Source organism: Nycticebus coucang, chromosome 14 (assembly GCF_027406575.1).
Source record: "Nycticebus coucang isolate mNycCou1 chromosome 14, mNycCou1.pri, whole genome shotgun sequence".
Taxonomy (NCBI): domain Eukaryota; kingdom Metazoa; phylum Chordata; class Mammalia; order Primates; family Lorisidae; genus Nycticebus; species Nycticebus coucang.
This window is the reverse complement of record NC_069793.1, coordinates 9,674,365-9,689,020: the sequence shown is the minus strand read 5'-3', so window position 1 is coordinate 9,689,020 and position 14,656 is coordinate 9,674,365. Positions and strand designations below refer to the sequence as shown.

Here is a 14,656-nt window from a genome sequence, read left to right as displayed (position 1 = left end):
TGGTTGCAGCCATCATTGTTGTTTGGCGGGCCTGGGCTGGATTCCAACCCTCCAGCTCAGGTGTATGTGGTTGGTGCCTTAGGCCGTTTGAGCCACAGGCGCCGAGCCATTTCACTTTTTTTAAATATTTTATTTTGTTTTGTTTTATTTTATTTTATTTATTTTGTTTAGCAGGCCCTGGCCAGATTCGAACCCGCCACCCTTGGTGCACGGGTGCTCTAACCATTGAGCTAGGGCACCCTTTTAAAAAAAATTTTTAAGAGGGATTCAGGATACACTGGAAGTAAACACATATATCCGATCTGCTATTTTTTACTAAAAAACTACTTTTTAAATGTTTTTATTTTCACTAGCTGTGGTAAAATTTGGTAATTTTATGTATTTATAAAAGTATTTAATTTGTATTTTACTTAAAACAGTATGAGATCTATATATAGGTATTTGAAAAATAATATGTGTAAGTAATGCTAAAATGAATATACACAGAAAATAATGCCACATCAGAAAGGAAACAGTAAAATTCACCAGAGGTAATGAGGAGAGTAAAAGGAGGATTGAGGAAATTTATCCAAAACAGGTGACAACTGAGTTAGGCTTTCCCATATCTCGAAAGAGTGCCCATGGGGGAATTAGTGATTGGTTGGTAATATTAATTACAAAATATAGCATCAGAAGACTTCCTCTTCTAGTCAAGAGAAAATAAAATAAATCAGATTTACCCACCTGCTGGAAACAACTAAAGACTGAAAAAAAATGAAATATGGCTACACAAGACTATGGACATCAGATAACAAAGGATAGTAATCCCTCAGAGTCGTAAAACAAATAAATGAAGCCCTAAAATTGCCCAATTTATTGCCTGGGAACTTGGCAGGAAGGGAAAAGAAATCCAGGCAGAGTTCAGAACCTCCCTAAATTGGAAAGATGCAAAGCGGATGCACAGGCAAGCACCTCATCTCACATTTAACAGTCTGAACTGACCTCCTGACCCTCCCCACAGCCCTTCCCATCTTGGCCTAATGGTGGTACCATTTTTCCAGATTCTGGAGCCAAAAGCTTAGACTCCTCTCTCCCTGACATACCAAATCCTATCCAGCAGTTAATTTTGATCTCCATGTGGACTCAGAACCTGAAGGCATCCCACCCTCGCTGGGACAACTCTCAACATCAGTGGTCTCCTATGTCCAGCCCCACAGCCTGAGCCATTCTTTTAAGACCTTTGCTCATAACCGTGCAATAGTTTTGAAAACTCAAAACTGTTTGAGGCTGACGCCATCCAGCCCCACCCTTACACACACCCTGGCTCCCTCTGTGCCCCCCAGCTGTTCTTAGGGATCCATCTGGCACAGTCTCACCTTTGCCCTGGCTTTTCCCTCTACCTGGAATGTTCTTTCTCCAATATCTGTGTGGCTCAGTGTTCAACTTCAAGTTTGTGTTCAAATTTTAACTTTTATAAAAGGCCTCACACTGACCATCCTATCTAAACTGCAACCTGCACCTCAGACACACACACCTGACCCCTCAATGTGCTCTTCTCTCTTTTCTTTCCATTTCACTATCAGTTTCTAACATTGACCTTCAGTCATGAGCTGAATTGTCTCCCCCCAAATTCATATATTGAGGTCCTAACACTTGGAATCTCAGAATGTGACTGTATTTGGACATAAGGCCTTTAAGGAGGTGATTAAAGCAAAGGGGGTCATGCTGGTGGGCTCTAATCTAATAAGAAGAGGAGATTAGGACACAGACAGACATAGAGCGATGACCATATGAAAGCACAGGCAGAAGGTGGCCAGCTACAAGCCAGGGAGAGAGGCCTAAGGAGAAACCAACCATACCAATATCTTCTTGAGGACTTCCAGCCTCCAGACCCATGAGAAAACACATTTCCATCGTTGTACTTTGTTATGGCAGCCCTATCTAACTGATACAGCTTCTGTTCAACACACTTGTTACATTTACTGTCTGTCCTTTCCAGCCAGCTCCAAGCTCAATGAAAGAGGAGCCTTAATTTTTGTTCACAGCCATATCCCCAGTACATTGCATATAGCCTGGGCCCTCAGAAACTACTCACTGAGTGAATGAATGGACAAAAACATACTGCAGAGTTCTCTCATGTCACAGAGAAACCTGTTGGTTTACAATCATTTGCAGTTTTATGGCCCCTCGGGAATCTTTTTTTGTCTTCCAGCTCAGGACCCAACAGTGTATTAGTAAAGCTAATTGTTTTATTACCTTTTATGACTGTTCAATCATGTTAGTAAATGCAGTAGAATCTTTCAATAGTTGAATCTTTTGAAATATATAAATACATACATGGGTATGAAACATATCTTTACTGGTTTTTCAGCTAATCAAAGTAATACCATCAACCCATAAATAGATAAACAAATTGTGGTATGTGTATACCATGGAACACTATGCAGCCATAAAAAGAGGGAGACTTTGCATCTTTTGTGTTTACCTGGATGGAGCTGAAACATACTCTTCTTAGTAAAGTATCTCAAGAATGGGAAAAAAAGTATCCAATGTACTCAATACTATTATGAAACCAATATATAAACACTTAAACATTCACATGGATCATAAAACACAAAGATAGTCCAGAAAGAAAGAGGGGAAAGAAGTCAGAGGGGAGAGAAGAAAGAGGTGGGGGCGGGCGGGGGAGGGCAAGTGGAGGGAGGGTATTTGGAGGGATCTCACTTATTGTGCATAATGCAAGGGTACATTTCAAAACAACTAAGAGTATATTATAAATGTCTTACCACAAAAATAAGTAAGTGAGGTGATGGTTAATTAGTTTAAGAATTCCACATTGTATATCAAATCATCATATTACCCCATAAATATATAAAGTTGTAATTTAATAAAAATTAAGGTCTCAGCACCCGTAGCTCACTGAGTAGGGCACAGGCCACATGCACCAAGGCTGGCAGGTTCGAGCCTGGCCTGGGCCTGCTAAACAACAATGACTACTGCAACCAAAAAATAGCCGGGCATTGTGTTGGACGCCTGTAGTCTCAGCTACTTGGGAGGCTGAGGCAAGAGAATCACTTAAGCCCAAGAGTTGGAGGTTGCTGTGAGCTGTGAGCACGGCACTCTACCAAGGGTGACATAGTGAGACTGTCTTAAAAAAGAATGAAATTTAACCTGGTTTCTTGTACCCTCAATGAATCCCCAACAATAAAAAAAAATAAATAAAATTTAAGTTAAAAAAAGTAATAAATGCATACTGTCAAAAATTTAAATATGTACAGTAGAGCTGCTATTGACTATCTGGTGTGTATTTGTCCCGTGTGTTTCCTCTGTGTGCACAAACAAGTGTGGAGCTGGCACCCTGAGTGAGTGGACCCTAGGGTGCAGGCAGACAGCTGCATCCTCCTCTGCCCATCCCCTCCTGCTTGGGACAGGTCTTTCCCTGCTCTGGATGAAAACTGAGCAGGCATCATCACATCTCAAGTCACTTCAGGTGGTAAAAAGTCCTCTTTCTAATCATTATCAAGACCAAGAACAACCTCAGTTCAGAAATTAAAATGTCAGCCAGGTTGGTGGCTTATGCCTGCAGTACCAGCACTCTGGGAGCCTAAGACAGGAGGATCACTTCAGGCCAAGAGTTTGAGAACAACCTGGGCAACATAGCAATACCCTGTCTCTACAAAAAAAAATTTTAAATACCTAGGTGTGGTAGTGCACACCCATAGTTTCAGCTACTTGGGAGGTCAAGGCAGGAGGATGGCTTGAGCCTAGGAGTTTGAGGCTGCAGTGAGCTCTGATTGCACCACTGCATTCCAGCCTGGGTCACAGAGAGCAAGACCCTTGTCTCTAAAAACAGTAACCAAAAAAAGAGTAAGTAAAATGTCTAGTTTGGCCTAAGAGTCAATAATTAATAATGTGAATGATTAATTATTGAATACTAGGTAGCCTCTAAATTTTGTTTAGACATTTCCTTAGGCTGGGAAGCCCATAGTCAGAGGAAGAGTGGTCAGTGTCTCTCATCTCCCCACTGAAGAAAGTTCAGGGAGGAAGAACCAGGAGCAGGAGGCACAGCCCTAAACCATGCAGATGCGACCCTGGGAGAGCCCTAAAAACTATCAAGACCTGTGCTGAGGCTTGCCCTTCTGGGCACTTTATGGGTTCCCCTGGGAACTTGCAACCAAAGCTCTTCCAATGGGCAGAGCCTGACAGTTTCCAATTTCAGCTGCAGCCCCTGGGCACCACCAGAAGCTGCTACACCCAGAACACCTTTCTCTGCACAGTCCCGATTCCACCACCACAACCACCAGGGTCTCGCCTGAGCAAATAAATGCCCTGTCAAACAGGCCCTTGCCCCGTCTCCCACCCTCCAGGTCATCTGACCCCCAGGTTAGGGGGTTTGCCTCCCTGTTGGACCAGTGCAGCCCACACCCAGTGCTCCCCAGGTTTGCCACCTTTCTGTGTCCATGTCCACTTCCTCAGGCATAGTCTGATTCCAGCCATCAGGTCCCTCCAAACTTTCAGAAACAAAGGTCTGCTCTGAGCCCCTCTCAAAGCCTGTAGAAAGAGGAAAAGCCAGCCCGCCAGCACCCTCTCCTCTCCCTTGCTCCTCCACCCTAAGCTCTTTTACATTCTCAGGGGTGCAGTGGGGGCTGGGGCTGGGAGCACCCTCTCTAGCTTTCCTCTTGTCCTGCTGCAAAGGAGCCTGCCACCCGCTTAGCAACATAGGGCCCTTGAAATATTGCCCTGTCCTTGGCCTCCAATGCAAAAGCCGAAACCCAAGACAGTGTACGTTTTAATATCTGGTGATTTTTACATTTACACACACACACATATAGTATATAATTTTTTAACAATAATGAGATCATACTTTTTTTGCTTACTAGTATGTTATGTTCTTCCCATGTCAGGACACACAGAGCCACCTCAATCTTTACCTTCCTCACTGTGTTTCATAGTACAACCCACATAATGTACTTAACCCAGCTCCTCTTGTCAGACACAGACACAGCTTCTGCTTGTCCTTACTGGGGACCTTGCAGCGTGGACGCCCTTGTAAATGTGCCTTTGCACACCCATGTATTTCTGCAAGATAAATTCCTATGAACAAACTGGCTAGGTCTAAGAATTTTACATTTTGAGCACCCAGTTACTCCCCCTAAATGCTCGATCAACATAAATTTCCAAGAGCAATGTTTTTACCCTCACCAGCAAAGTGCATTATAATTTTTACCTTGCTAATTTGATGGAGGAATAAATATTATCACATTATTGCTTGAATTCCCTTCATGATTTGTGAGATTTGTGTGTTTTCCTATCTCCATGGGCTATTTATTTACATTTCTTGTTTCACAGCATAGAAAGAGCAGCCATAGATTGAAAGGCTACTCTTGTTTTGCTTTAGTTTTTTGGGGTTTTTTTGGTTTTTTTTTTTTTTTTAAATTTGGCCGGGGCTGGGTTTGAACCCGCCACCTCCGGCATATGGGACCGGTGCCCTACCCGCTGAGCCACAGGCGCCGCCCTTTTTGTTTTTTTTTTGAGACAGAGTCTCACTATATCACTCGTGGTAGAATGCCGTGGCCTCACAGCTCACAGCAACTTCAAACTCTTGGGCTTAAGCAATTCTCTTGCCTCAGCCTCCCAAGTAGCTGGGACTACAAGCGCCCGCCACAGCACCTGGCTATTTTTTTGGTTGTAGTTGTCATTTTTGTTTGGCAGGCCCGGGCTGGGTTCAAACCTGCCAGCTTCAGTGTATGTGGCTGACACCCTAGCCGCTGAGCTACAAACGCTGAGCCTTTTCTTCTTTTCCTTTTTTTTTAGACAAAGTCTCACTCTGTTGCTCTGGGTAGAGTGCAGTGGCATCATAGCCCACAACAACCTCAAACTCTTGGACTCAAGCGATCCCCTTGCCTCAGTTTTTCATTTTGTCAATACAGATGGAATTTCACTCTTTTATTTTATTATTTATTTTTTATTTTTTTGCAATTTTTGGCCAGGGCCAGGTTTGAACCCACCACCTCTGGTATATGGGGCCGGCACCCTACTCCTTTGAGCCATAGGCGCTGCCTGGGATCTCACTCTTGCTCAGGCTGGTCTCGAAGCCCTGAGCTCTGACAATCCACCCACCTTGGCCTCCCAAAGTGCTAGGATTACAGGCGTGAGCCACCGCGCCCATCCATTTTCTCCTTCATCTTTGATCCTCACTCCTATCCTATTTAAATATAATTCCTTCAAAAATATGGATCATTTTGTGTATTTCTGGTTTTAGTTTATATAAATGGTATTATGTGTATTTATTTTGTATAAATGGTATCGATCTCATCTTTATTCTTTTTTTTTCAACACTAAGGGGGAGGGTGGGGCTTTTTTGCTGGCTGGATTTTGGGGGATGCAGAGTCTCACTGTGTCGCCCTTGGTAAAGTGCTGTGATATCACAGCTCCCAGCAACCTTAAACTCTTGGGCTTAAGCAATCCTCTTGCCTCAGCCTCCTGAGTAGCTGGGACAACAGGTGCCCACCAAAATGCCTGGCTAGTTTTTCTTTTTTTAACAGAGATGAGGACTTGCTCTTGCTCATGCTGGGCCGGAACTCCTGAGCTCAAGCAATCCACCTGCCTTGACCTTCCAGAGGGCTGGGATTACAGGTGGCTGTTTTGTTTTTTTTTATAGACAGTTTCCCATGTGTTGCCCAACCTGGATTCAAACTCCTGGGTTCAAGTGAGCCTCCCGCCTCAGCCTCTCAAGTAGCTGAGACTACAGGTGCACACCACTGCACCTGGCTAATGCTGTATTTTTAAATGCTGCCTGTGTTGATTGTGTCTGTTGTAGAGTGTTCTACAATTTGCCTCCATTCCACTTTATTTAATCCATTTTTCCTGATGCCAAGATTGCTCTCAACTCCTGTTTATACACAAAGCACACCAGTGGTCAACGCCCTTGCACATGTCTCTTTGTTCTGTATGAGAATTTCTCTGGCTTATTTCCCAAGGACTGAGAATGTGAGGTCTTGGCACCAATATACACCTAATTCAGGTTAAGAGAAAGTCTGTACCAGTTTCTGTGCCTACAGAAGGATTTCTGTAGATCAGGCCACCTGCTTACATCCTCACTAAACATTCGTATTATTCACCTTACAAAATTTTTCTAACTCTGCAATTATAAAATAGTATCCGCGAATGTTAATTCAATTGCCCTGATTACTTCTTTGAATACAACTTCATTAATTTTTTGCCATTTGGGTCAACACTTCTGTGAGCCACTTATTTATATTCATTGCCTGATTATCATGTTTCTTGTCTTGTTTTTATTTACTTACAGGAGTTAATTATTCCCTAGATCACAACCATCTGTCACCATCATTTCTGAGGACTTTTGTGTAAGAGAATCCTTAATTTTGATGGAGTCAAATCCACAAATGTTTTGAATAGGGGTTGTATTTTGGGAATCTTAAGAAGTCCTTTCTTCACTCCTAAGTGGAGCATTTTCCGGTATTTTATTCTATTAGTTTACAGCTTAACATCTGTGTCCATAGGAAATACTCTGCGTATTTTCCTTTTCTGATACTGTGTTTATCTGGTTTGGGAGTCAACAAGGAATTGTTCAGCCTTCTCATGTTCTCTGTCTTCTGAAACAACTGGTACAAAATAAGGACCATCTGTTCCTTGGAAATCTGGTGGAACCGTCCTGTGAAAGCATATCTGACTGGGCTCTTTTCTACTGGAGTCTTATGTTACAATTTTCTTTACTGGTTATAGATTTATTTTTCATATGTTTGTGCCAATTTTGGCATTTCACATTTTCCTAGAAAGGTATTCCTTTGCTTAAGTTTTTATATTTAATAACATAACAATTATTTGTAATATTCTCTGGTATTGTGATACTTTAAACCTCCCTGGGAATTCAAGGGCCAGATGACATAGGGCCTGCTGGCCATGAAAAGAAAGAATTCAGGATTTGGTCGTAAGCATGATGGAAAACATGACAGGATATTAGAAGTTGTGATGAAAGCTCCAGGATGGAACGAGTGCCATAGTGCCAAAGTGAGTTGCTCCTGACCAAAATGCAAATTTTTGCTTTTGTTTTCTTTGAGATTAGATCTTGCTCTGTCACATAGGTTTATAGTGCAGTGGCACAATCACAGCTCACTGCAGTCTCAAACTCCTGGTCTCAAATGACCTTTCTGCCTCTGCCTCCCCAGTAGCTGGGACCTTAAGCACGCACTACTATGCCCAGCTAATTTTTTTTTTCTTTGCAAAAACACAGTGGCACTATTTTGCTCAGGCTGGTCTCAAACTCCCAGCCTCAAGCGATCTTCCCTCCTCACCTCCCAAAGTGCTGAGATTATAGGCGTGAGCCCCTGTGCCTAGCCAAAATGTAAGAAAAAAAAAAAAATTTTTTTTTGAGACAAAGTCTCACTTCGTCACCCTCGGTAGTGTACCGTGGCGTTGCAGCGCACAGCAACCTCAAACTCCTGGGCTTAACTGATTCTCTTGCCTCATCCTCCCAAGTAACTGGGATTAGAGGCGCCCAACACAAGCCCCGCTATTGTTTTTAGAGACAAGGTCTGGCTCTGGCCCAGGCTAGTCTCAAACCTTGTGAGATCAGCTAATCCACCCGCCTCAGCCTCCCAAATGCTGGGATTACAGGTGTGAGCCACTGCACCTGGCCTAAAATGTAAAATTTTGAAGAAAATAGAACCCATTTTGCTATTCTTTTTTTTTTTGTTTGTTTTTTGTAGAGACAGAGTCTCACTGTACCGCCCTTGGGTAGAGTGCCATGGCGTCACACGGCTCACAGCAACCTCTAACTCTTGGGCTTACGCGATTCTCTTGCCTCAGCCTCCTGAGCAGCATTTTGCTATTCTTGAAAACCCTCATCCACCTCAAGCAGCGCCTGTGGGTCAATGAGTAGGGTGCCGGCCCTATATACAGAGGGTGGTGAGTTTGAACCCAGTCCCAGCCAAACTGCAACAAAAAAATATAGCCGAGCATTGTGGTGGGCACCTGTAGTCCCAGCTACTTGGGAGGCTAAGGCAAGAGAATCGCCTAAGCCCAACTGGAGGTTGCTGTGAGCTGTAACGTGACAGCACTCTACAGAGGGTGACAAAGTGAGACTCTGTCCCCCTACCCCCAAAAAACAATAGATTTGAAAGGGGGAGTTTGTGATGATTTGATTTTGAAAAAGCTGCCATCATGCTGTGTCTTCAGTGGGGTGTAGCTGGGGAGTCCCTTCCCAAATCTGATGAGAAGTGCTTTAAGGAAGCTTCCTAGAGAGTTTGAGATGGGTTCTCTGAAGTCAGGGCAGTGCAGTGGGCCAGCAACACATGAGATTCTAAAAAGGATGTGGAATGGTGGGGGGAATTGGCCAGCAGTAATGCAAAAGGGGGGCCAGTCCAGAGGGCTGTGTTATGTGGCACAGGGTACCCTACAGAGTGTGTCAGTGTGTGACAGTTGTAAAAAAGCCAAAGACAAACAGAAGAGAGGCCCTACCTGCCTCCCAGAAGGTCCAGTCAAAGGGATAGTCCATAAAGGAAATTTCAAGAACCCATAGAAGCCCACACAGGGCAAGAGCCAGCTTTAAACAGCTGCCACCCAGGAAATGTGATGCCATCTTACATCAAGGCCAATGAAGTAAACACTCGGTACCCACTTCCTCCCTTCCTCCCTGTGTTCCAATGGCAGCAGGCTCTCAACTGGGAAGCAGGGCCAGGGAAGGGCCAGACCTCACTACCCACCCTCTGGCCCCAAGTAGTAGGGGCTACAATGGCCAGGCAAGCCGAGAATATTGCATTCTCAATCAAGTTCAGCTACACCAAAGTGGGCATTTTATTAAAGATTTATTTAGACTAGAGGCCCTGCAGTAGAAACAGGGGCCTGATGCCCAAAAGAAAGGACTGGAGGACTGGGGCAAGGCAAGACAGGAGAGAAGAGTCACAGGTAAGGTCTGAAGACTGAGCTCAGGCCTGCCACTGTTTAGAGGTCAAGACAGGCCAGGGAGATAACAGAGTGGAAAAGAAGACTGCCAAGACAGTGAGGGCTCCCAGCCAAAGGAATAAAGTTTTTCAAAGAGGAGGGAAGTGGCCAACTGTGACAAGAGCCACTGAGAGGGCAAAATGAGGCCACCTGAGAATTAATAGCTGGATTTGGCAACCTTACTTATTTGCGGGGCGCATTCTCCAAGGACTTGTAGGAGGCTCATTTCAGACTTTGGCTATCAGAATGTGGCTGGGGTTGGCCTCCACCACACCACTCAGTAATTTCTCACATCTGAAACTATTTCTTTGAAGCTAAAGTCCAGGGAAAATTTTCTTTCCATTGAGGAAACTTGCAGGTTCTCTCTGCATGCTCTGAAAAAAAAAAGAAAGTTATCACATCTCCCTTTTTTGCTTTGGCTGCCAGGAAACTCAGAGCAATATTTGATATTTGATTAATAATGTACTTTACAGGCTTTTGTTGGCTGCATATTTATATATTATATTTATGTTCTTGTTCCTGATCTTCATTTTCCCTTTTATATTATATTACATTATTAAATATATTCTTAACTCTCCAGTTCTATTTTTTATCTTCCTTGTTCTTGTTAGAAGCCACCTCAGGAGCACTGGGAATGAAGCAGGTATGAAAATTAATTCCGCTCATTCAGCAAATATATGAAGATGCTGCCAGTTGTTGCTGGGTTCCTTTGATATACAATTGATAGAAATTAATTAAGCCAAAAAGAAAAAAAATGACTCAGTGGTTTATTGTCTATTCTGCTTATAGCAGAAGATCTGATATGGAGCAATTTATAAAGAAAATTATTTATTACAGTTATGGAGACTGATGAGAAGTCCAATATCAAGGGCCCACATGTGGTAAGAGCTTTCTTGCTGGTGAGGTCTCTCCAAAGAGTCCAAGGTGGTGCAGGGCATCACATGGCAAGGGGGCTAAGTGTGCTAGCTCAGGTCAGTCTTCTTTCTATTAAGCCACCAGTTTACTCCCATGATAACCCGTTAATTCACTAGCCCACTAACCCATTGACCTGTGAATAGATTAATCCATTCATAAGGGTAGACCCTCATGACCCAATCACCTCCTAAGCGCCCCACTTCTCATACTGTCACATTGGATATTTAAGTTTCAATCTGAATTTTAGAGGGAACAACTATTTGAGCCATAGCAATAAATACAGTAATTGGCTTATTTTATTAAGTCATAAAAAAGACAGGGGTATTCCTGACCTCAATGTTGTCTGGATCAAGGGACTAAAGAGAGAAAGTGTGTGTGAGATTTCACCTCCATTTCTCTCCCTCTTTTCTCCTGTGGGAACACTAACTAGGCAGCACCAAGTAATAGTTCTTGAACCTTTCCCACCAGAGTAGAAGAGGGCTCTTCCCACATATCCAGTTAGAAAACCCTAGGACTCCAACATGTCCTGTCTTGAGTCTCATGGTCACTTCTGAACCAATTACAGGAGACTGGCGCAGAGGGGACCTTGACCAGCCATCCTGAAGGTACCACCTGGTTAGAGACATTGAGGGAACAGTTTCCCATGACTAGAGATGTGATTTGAGGTGGCCTGAAGGAAGACAGGTAGTGCAGACTCAAGCACAAAAACATGCCCACCACATGTCTACCATGTGCCAGGCCTTTCATAAGGCCTATAGACACAGGCATGAATCAGACAGTTCACCCTGCCCTGGAAATGGTCACTGTCCAGGTAAAGCACATACTGCACAATTATAACATCAAACCACAGCACAGGAAGAACCTTGGAAGAGAAATAGGTAAAGGACTGGGGCAGTTTTTTTTTGTTCAAAAATTTTTTTGTTTGTTTGTTCGTTTTTTAAAACAGTCTCACTATGTCGCCCTCAGTAGAGTGCCGTGGGGTCACAGCTCACAATAACCTCAAACTCTTGGGCTTAAGTGATTCTCTTGCCTCTGTCTCCCAAGTAACTGGGACTACAGGCGCCCGCCACAATGCCCAGCTATTTTTTGTTGTTGTAGTTGTTGTACTTGTCACAGTTTAAAGAGAGAGGGGGACTTTTTGTTTTTCCTAAGGCAGAGTCTTACTCTGTCACCCTGCCTGAGTCACCTCTAACTCCTGGGCTCAAATGATACTCCTGCCTCAGCCAGAGTAGCTGAAACTACAGGCACCCACCATCATGCCATGCCTTTTTTTTTAGAGTCAGGACTCTCTCTGTCACCCAGGCTGGAATGTAGTAGCATGATCATGGTTCACTGTAAACTCAAACTCCTGGGCTCAAGCGATTAGGAGAGGAACTGTAGATTCTAGCCAGGAGGAGGTAAAGCAAACTAAAATCTACCCTATTGCAGCTAGCTTTGCCACTTAATTCCAAATAGGAACAGTAGCAGGAGGCACCATTTACTGGAAAGTACAGACACAACTCTTTTCAGATATTATAGAAAACAGGCTGCAGCAGGTCTGTAATACCCAAGAAAGGGAAAACAAAGATGAGCTCCACCTTTGTCTACATCCTCCACCTGCCCAGACGTACTTCCCTACTGCAGAACCGCTTTGGGGAGGAGAGCCCGGATAGGGTACCTTCACCTCACTGAGTTAAGGAGACCAATCGGAGTGTGGGAAGGCTCTTGGCCAGGGCTTCTGATCTCACCCGCTGGGGAGGAGCCCAAGCACGGGCAGGTTTAATGCTCCCAGGTGGTTCTAACAGGCGGCCAGGGCTGTGACTACTCCAAAGGCAGGGGCAGGAAATCCCCGATGATGCAAAACAAAGCTCAAAGAAAACAGGTGAAGGAAAAGCAAAACCAACATGGGGAGATGGGGGGGGTGGGGGTTGAGGACGGGTGGAGGGAGATTTGGAGGAGAATATGTAGCTGGAAACAGGGGAGCCCCCCCCATCCACTCACTAGCTGCTGCTTCAACACGTTGGGCCTCCCAGTTCCTAGAACAAACCACGCTCGTCCCTCCCCACGCTCCCTCTTTCTTCTCCTTCACAGCGCTTCCCACCCCTGCGAGTGAGTGTTTGCACATTTGACAGTTTGTCCATTACCCCTTCCCCCAACTAACCTGGCAGGGGCTCTGTTTTCTCTGTGCCCTCCTCCCCAGAGCCCAGGACAGTGGCACAGAGTGGGTGTTCTGCAAAGATTTCATTGAGTGACTGAAGAAAATGCTACGATCTCCAGGCTTTCCTTTTGGGACACTGTCCCCTAAGGTTTAGCTCATTCTGACCACCTCTCTCTCTTTTTAAATATAGGGTGCTTAGAATCCGGCTGCCTATGCCCCTGGGTCTGGTGTGCTCTGTGCACCAGCAGGGCCCTGGAAGCTGCCTTTTAAATCAACTTTCTCCCCTTCCCTGCCTGCAGAGTCCAATTCCTGCTCCCCTGAGCCAGCCACCCCCTTGTCTAATGGGTGCCCTTCCAATCTCCTTTCAAGGCACTTGGTTCCAAATGGGAACAGTAGCAGGAGGCGCCATTTATTGGGTGCTTACTGTATTCCAGGCACTGTGCTAAGCACTGTATGTGTCATATCTCCTTTAATCACTGCATGTGCCTGAAGGGGGTGTTATTGTGCCCATTGAAATAAAGAGAGCTTAAGTCACTTGTCCAACAAGGCCACGGAGTAAGTGGCAGAAGAACTGCGTGCAGGATGTTGGGTGCATAATCTGCATTTTCCGTCTCCACAGCGTTGTGCTGCAGATCTCATTCTGTATTTGACTGTTTTTCACGCAACACCATGCATTTAAGGTCTATTGCTCCCTGCTGCTCTCTGCTTACCCGGTTCCCCAGTCACAGACACCCAGGTGGGCTCTGACTCTTTGCTACCTCAAACCAGGCCAAGGACACATCTGTTTGTGAGAAGTTTTACCCAGGAGTGGACCTGGCACAGAGTACTTAGCTGCCAAACTGCCCTCTCAGACATTCCCACTAATTTACACTCCTACCAAAACACCAGACTTCCATTTCCCCAACCTCACCAGCAATCACTTTTACCTGACCTTCTGTTTATACCAATCTGGTGGGCCTCATGCAGGATCATGTTTTGTTGTAGTTCTCTGATTACTGATGTGGGTGTAGAAATCCTTGCCCTTATTCCTTTATTTATTTTTTTTTTTTTTTTTTTGAGACAGAGTCTTACTCTGTTGCTCCAGGCTAGAGTGCCCTGCTATGGCTTCATAGCTTACAGCAACCTCAAACTCCTGGGCTCACTTGATCCTCCTGCCTCAGCCTCCTGAATAACTGGGACTATGGGCTCCTACTACAACACCTGGCTAATTTTTTTAGTAGAGATGAGGTCTCAAACTCTTGAGTTCAAGGCGTCCTCCCACCTCAGCCTCCCAGAGTGCTAGGATTATAGACGTAAGCCATTATGCCAAGCCCCTTATTCCATTAAAAAATAACATTTGAGAGCAGAGGGAGAAAGAAGGAGGGAGGGGTCGGGGAAAGGAAGAGCAGAGAGAGGGAAAGAGGGTGGGGGCTGGGGTCTTGGTGTGTGCCACACCTTTTGGGGGCAAGACACGTTTGTAAGAGGGACTTTACCTAACAAATGCAATCAGTGTAACCTGGTTTCTTGTATCCTCAATGAATCCCCAACAATAAAAAATAATAATAATAACATTTGAGTGCTGGCTTTGGCAGCACATATACTAAAATTGGAACAATACAGAAAAGATTAGCATGGCCCCTGCACAAGGGTGACATGCAAATTCATGAGCATTCCATATTTTAT

General features: G+C 44.5%; 1 non-coding gene across 1 annotated transcript; it reads left to right on the top strand.

The window, feature by feature from the left end:
- The first annotated feature begins 14,549 nt into the window (after positions 1 to 14,549).
- Positions 14,550 to 14,656, top strand: LOC128566125 (U6 spliceosomal RNA). Its single transcript, XR_008374421.1, has one exon. It is a non-coding gene; the product is annotated as a U6 spliceosomal RNA (small nuclear RNA).